This window comes from Colobus angolensis, unplaced genomic scaffold (genome assembly GCF_000951035.1).
Source record: "Colobus angolensis palliatus isolate OR3802 unplaced genomic scaffold, Cang.pa_1.0 Scaffold80, whole genome shotgun sequence".
Lineage (NCBI taxonomy): Eukaryota > Metazoa > Chordata > Mammalia > Primates > Cercopithecidae > Colobus > Colobus angolensis.
Window position 1 is genome coordinate 5,067,549 of NW_012121821.1, and position 6,250 is coordinate 5,073,798.

General features: G+C 35.5%; 1 protein-coding gene across 1 annotated transcript in view; it reads left to right on the plus strand.

The window, feature by feature from the left end:
* The first annotated feature begins 3,559 nt into the window (after window positions 1-3,559).
* The window catches only part of RAP1B (RAP1B, member of RAS oncogene family), a 22,015-nt gene continuing 19,324 nt past the window's right edge, over window positions 3,560-6,250 (plus strand). Inside the window, exon 1 of the mRNA XM_011929278.1 lies at window positions 3,560-3,685. The gene's annotated coding sequence lies outside the window, so the exon portion shown is untranslated. The remainder of the gene's footprint in view (window positions 3,686-6,250) is intronic.

The following is a 6,250-nucleotide window of genomic DNA, read 5'->3' on the forward strand; positions in this document are numbered from 1 at the left end:
ATCAACAGTGTACATTCTTATTTAATCTTCCCCTCAACTCTGTACAGTCAGTATTATTATTGTCCGTATTTCACAGATTAAGACACCAGCCTAGAAATAAATGACCACCCCCTGGTAAATTACGTAGCTAGTTTTGGTCTCCTTATTTCCAGATTTCATGTTTTACCACCCTGAGCTCCAAAGATGATATAGTATCTACTTTGAAGCGTATAAGGAAAAACTGAGTTTGGGCCTCAAACCAGCCCCACGATCTCTTTATTTACCAATTGTGAACTAGCCTCACTCGGTTAAGGAAGTCTCTTAAAATGTCAGTTACTTAGTTTCATCTTCTTAAAATGTAGAATTGCTTTATGTTACTTAAATATGGGTCCCTTTTTTTTATGAGTTAATTTGTTTGCTTTTCAAGATTTTGGATTCAAAGTTTTTAAGGTAACCTTGGATGCAAATTTTGTTAATTGGATTAATATAAATTTAAAGTTTTTAAAATTCCATTGGTCTGTGTTTTATCCTGGATAGGATTAAAGCAGTCTTTAAAGGTAATCTGTTGTTGGCTTTAATGTTTTATAGTACATTCTGGTGACACTTGTCTCACTAGTCCACATTTTTTGTATATTTGGTATATAGATTTTTTCCTTGGTAGTCACTTGTTTTTACTTTTTATATTTTACTTCCCAGTCTTAATCTCTGTAACCCATTTGTATAATCCCTTATGCAGTCTCTTTATTTGTGGTGTTACTTGAAGAGAAGTGTGTTTCCTGAGACAGGATGTCATGTCTGTGCCCTAATTTTTAGTTATATTGCTTTTATTGCATAAAGCATCTTGGACTAGCTTGGGAGAAGGTAAAAGAAAATGTGGTTGCATCTTGTCCTGGTTGAATGCCCACTAATCTTAATGGATTTTCCCAGTTGTGCATACCTTAGGAGTAAGGATGTTGTCTTATGTTTATTTTCACTCTTTTTTAAAATGTGTATTGTTTTTGAAAGATAATAACCCTAATATATCTATAATACCAAACCACCATTATGAAGTTAGAGAAGGAATATTTAAATTATCATTACATTTTATTACCAATGCAATTTATATTTTTTATAGTAATTAAGGAATATAACTTTTTTTTGAGACATAATAATAGTAATGTCAGTGGTTTGAGCTGCCACTCAATACACTAAAGAGAACTGCTATTCCTTCAGTTAAGTATCACTGCTCAACTTTTTATTTTTATTTTTTGAGACAGCGTCTCCTCTGTCCGCCTAGGCTGGAGTGTAGTGGCGCGATCTTGGCTCACTGCAGCCTCGGCCTTCCAGGTTCAAATGATTCTCCTGCCTCAGCCTCCTGATCACCTGGGATTACAGGTGTGCACCATCATGCCCAGCAAATTTTTGTATTTTTTAGTACAGATGGGGTTTCACCATGTTGGCCAGCTAGTGTCGAACTCCTGACTTAAAGTGATCTGCCCACCTTGGCCCCGCAAAGTGCTGGAATTACGGACATGAGTCACCATGCCCAACCTAAGATGCTTTTAAAATTCCATTTATGTTTAATTCTTCAAAGTCTGGTGCATGTAATATTATTGTAACAAAACATTTTATAATTGAAAGGGACTTTAGGGATCTAGTCTAGAAGTCAAAAACTGCTAGACCAGGGTTCAGATCTCTTATCTCTCAAATTGATTTTGTTGGTTTATGCAATATTCATAATTTTTAGAATTCAAATGACTTTACCTATAAAGCATTCACTCTCTACTTGACCACAGTCCACGTTATTACCTAATAAGACCTTACTGCTTCAGGCATTTACATGGTTAGCTGGCTGATATAAGGCATCTGAGTGTTCAATATTTCCCCCTTCCCTCATTCCGTCTTTTTATAGACAAGGAATCTGGAAACCGAGAATTAAGTGATTTATCTCAAGATAAACAACTTTTTAAATAGAGCTTCTTAAATTCAAAGTTAATGTTACTTTCTACAGCTTGTTGTCTCCTTAGAAAATAGTACAAGGTAATACATAATCAAGTCCTAAAGTACTTGGTATAACTTGTCATGAAGGAGAATGATCACTGTGGGCTGAGTTAGTGCAAGAATGCTTCAGAGACATTTCCTTGACACCTCCTAAGAACTGCATCTTGAAATATGCTGTCCTGATTCTGTGTTGTTCTTGCTACACAGTTGAGGAAAAGAGATAAATGTCCTCCTCTAAAGAGCTGGCACGGGAAATCACCAAAGGGCATTTTGTACATATTGAAAAACAGCACCTCATTAGACCAACTACATTTAGACTTCTCCAGAAATCCCATTTATGCCCCTTTTTGCAGAGGAAGGGGCTGGATAAATCTCTGACTCCCAAATCCAAATTTAACTAATTAGCATGTCAACCCACCAAAGATTTTTTTTTTTTTTTGATACTCAGTCTTGCTCTGTTGCCAGGCTGGAGTGCAGTGGCACAGTCTCGGCTCACTGCAACCTCTGCCTCCTGGGTTCAAGCAATTCTCCTGCCTCAGGCTCCTGAGTAGCTGGTATTACAGGCGTCCGCCACCACACCCGGCTAATTTTTGTATTTTTAGTAGAGACGGGGTTTCACCATGTTAGTCAGGATGGTCTCCATCTCCTTGACCTCGTGATCCGCCCGCCTCAGCCTCCCAGAGTGCTGGGATTACAGGCATGAGCCACCGCGCCTGGCCCAAAGATGATTTTTTTAAATGCTCAACAGGACAAAGCCTAATGGTAGTCTTTTGTTAAAAACAAAATTTAATACCAATCCATTGACAGGACTCTGTGTACTGAGCTATATAGATTCACCTTAATAGAAGCCCTTCATAACCACCCCATACAAAACCATCTGTTTTTATCTCGTTTGGTTTTTTCCCCCCCATACTAATTATCACACCTGACACTTTATATTGACTTTGTTTCCCCCTCTATGCCCTTCACTCTGGATTATAAATTCTGAGGACAGGGTATTTTGTTCACTGCTTTATATTCCCACTGCCTAGAATAGTGCCTAACACATATTGGACACTCAGTATATTATTTATGGATGTCGAATATTGAATGCTGTATTACAGTAGTGTTAATGGAAGGTGTCATTAGATTTTCTTTTCTGACCAGCACAGTTCTTGGGATGATGGAGTATGTTCTCAATAAATCTCAGCACCAAGTAAACAAGAATTTTCTTTTTAATACATAAATTTATCATTTTGTTATGCGTTTTAGTTTCCTCAGTGATTTTTTAGAATAACCCTTATTCATAATTTGGATCAGTAATATCTACAGTTGAATCTTAGGAAGAATGTTGCAGGCAATCCAGAATGTTGAATAATTAAATCAGTTATTTGCATTTTGATGTTTAATATAGTGAACACATTTAGACAAAAAAAAACTACCCGGTAATGCCAGTTTTTATTTTCTTTGAGTCATGTCTTCAGGATTTTCTGTGAACTCAGAATTATTATTGCATTCATTATTGTTTTGTGAAAATAATAGTTAATAATTTCTGATTAATGAAATATTATCTTAGATAAATTTACTGAACAATGTAGAATATGATTTTTTTTTTTTTTTTTGAGACGGTGTCTTACTTGTCACCCAGGCTGGAGTGCAGTGGCACAAACATGGCTCACTGAAGCCTCGACCTCCTGGGCTCAAGTGATGCTCCCACCTCAGCCTCCCAAGTAGCTGGGACTTACAGGTGTGTGCCACTACACTTGGCTAATTTTCGTGTTTTTTTGTAGAGACGGGGTTTCGCCATGTTGCTCACGCTGGTCTTGAATTCCTCCTGCGTTAAAGCAGTCTGCTTGTCTCTGTCTCCCAGAGTGCTGGCATTATAGGCGTGAGCCACCACCCCCTTCTTCTACTTTCATTTCATATAGTTACGAAGCAGCCACTGAAACTTGACTCTGGACGATGCCAAAGGAGGTTTTGTTTTCTTGTCTCTCCATGTCTTTGCTGTGGTTTGCTCTGAAACTAGAATTAAACAACTTTTTGAATTGATAAAAAAGAACCAATGCAAGTAAAACTCCAGCCTGTAGAGGAAATGGAAAAAGTTGTAGAAGTAATAATAAGTAAACTACTTTTAAACAAATGAGTAAAGTAGTAGGTATTTTGCAAGAAGTAAATAGCCAAGTGTAAAAGCTGTCAGTTACTTTCATCAATCAGGTTAGTTGTAGTCACGGAAATTTTAGGTGATTATATAAGGAACTCAAATTAGGAATCTTTAAATGTAAATGACCTAATACTAAAAACTACCCCAAAAATATATTCAGATAAATAGCAAAAATATTTATGCATTTTGAAAAAATCAGTGCATTCCACAGTTCCTCTGAATCAAAGGTAAAAACACATCAGTGTAGAAAGTACTTTAAGTTTGAACAATAGTGGAATTTTTAGTATTTTGATAGCTTTCTTTAGAGATTTAGTTGATTTTCTTCATCTGTAATCTTAGATTGTGTTGGAGAGGCAATGTGAATCATGCATAAAGTTTATAATTGTGTATGTGCCTACTTGATACAGAAATTGCACCTCTTTCCTGATGAAGTATCGTATAGTTGCACTGTTGATAACATTAAGTTCATTTTGCATATATGCTACAGTCTGTTCTGTTTAACGGGTTGAGTAAAATGAAGATCCAGGAGTCCCTCATTAGTTGGTATAATTGGTTACTTCATAGACTAAAGATTAATACAAATGTACTACATTTGCAGATTAATTCATACATAGGCATATTATTGTTAACTAGTAATTCTTAACTGTACAGATAGTTTCAGACTGCATCCAGTTTTTACAAATGCTGTTGTTTACAAGGAATACCATAAAGAGAGCACATGTAAATGAACAAAATCCCATCACTTATGCTGGAAATTCAAACTAGAATGTTACACAGTAGACCAATAGCACCATAATTTTAGGCACAGTATTTAGCCAGTGTCTCTCATTGCTAACAGTTTCATTTAACTTATGTTGCCTTTAACTTCTTGAAGGTTGTTCATTCTAAAATTTCCTTGAGTTTATTTTTCTGTTGATTATAGTTTTTATTTTTCTTCCAAAATCTCTTCACTTTAAATGGTAGTACATGGCAGTAATACCTTTTGATAGTCAGAACTCTTAATAATTTGTAGTATCACGTATTCTGGTATTACTTTGTATCCTCTTTTTGACTTAATCCTTATCTTCTACTGATGTACAAGTAGTTAAAAATGAGCGAGCTTCTCAGAATATAATCATTTGCTTGTGGCACACCAGTTAAAGTACTAACTTAAGTCCTTTGCTACCTTATTTATCTTTTCATTCTAGATAAACTTTGCTTGCTAATTAATGGTAAATATTGCATTGATGTAAATAGGTGTTTAAAATGTCAGCATTTACATTAAGAGTATTTTTCTATAAAGCACTTAAAATATGTTTAATGTTGTAGTTTTCAGTAGTTAAGCATCTCCTAGCCCTTTTTGAGAAGTGTTTTCTGAGAAGTAATTAAGGCTTAAAGAACAGAATTAAACTTTAATTGATTCTTTTATGCTTACCTGCTTATTTCTTTAAAAAGGTACCTTCACCATTAGTTTATTAATCCAAGAAATACTTTTCTCTTCCAACATCAGTGTTTTATAGTTACTCTATGAGTTGAGTGGCTAAACTTGGTATTTTTGAATTTTCTAAAGTCTGCTTCTTAAAAATACCAGTAATTATCAGCATTCTTATTATAATATTGGGGTAATTATAGAACAACTTCACAATTTCTCTGTTAACTTCAGTTTTTGTTTCATTTGTTTTATATTTTTTAATTTATTAATAATAGAACTGTCAGAAAAAAATAAGCAAAAGGAAAAGAAAAACAATTCCCTATCCTACCACTTTGTTGTGTATTTTTTTCTTTTTTTTTTTTATTCCAGGGAATTGAAATTTATTTTCTATTATACTCTCAAGATTTTTTCAATAATGAGATTCCTCCTAGGCTGTCAAAATTGCAGTCTGCATAACTTGAGGTACAATAGATTTCATTAAGACTTCTGTGGTTCTTGGCCGGGCGCGGTGGCTCAAGCCTGTAATCCCAGCACTTTGGGAGGCCGAGACGGGCGGATCACGAAGCTAGTATATAAAGTGATTAATTGAAATATGGTTCTTGGCCGGGCGCGGTGGCTCAAGCCTGTAATCCCAGCACTTTGGGAGGCCGAGAAGGGCGGATCACGAGGTCAGGAGATCGAGACTATCCTGGCTAAGATGGTGAAACCCCGTCTCTACTAAAAAATACAAAAAACTAGCC